Source organism: Plasmopara halstedii, assembly GCF_900000015.1.
Source record: "Plasmopara halstedii genome assembly, contig: Scaffold_253, whole genome shotgun sequence".
NCBI lineage: Eukaryota > Oomycota > Peronosporomycetes > Peronosporales > Peronosporaceae > Plasmopara > Plasmopara halstedii.
The window spans coordinates 734,575-734,926 of NW_020187174.1; positions in this window are offsets into that span (position 1 = coordinate 734,575).

Consider the following 352-nt stretch of genomic DNA (forward strand, 5'->3'; position numbering starts at 1 on the left):
ATATGATAGAGGCGAAATGGAGCATAATTGTTCGGGCTTAGCGTCAAGGACAGACATGCTGAGAGCTAGTGACGCCACAGTAACGACCGAATGCAAAGTTTTCTTCATAGTGGGCAAGAGGGGACGAGTTGAAAGCTTGTTCTGCGCGTTATGCTTCAAATTGAATAATGAAAATGTCCGTTTCGTCGATCAGCGGTGCGTATTCAAGTGGATTGCTGCTCTAGGGGATGGAGCTTTGTTCGAATTCTTGATAGTCACAGGACGAACGGCGATAGCAATTTTACGACGAGATACCAATCAGTTCGTGAATAATGTAAAGTATTATGTGCTGTACCTTCTGTATCGGCTTAAG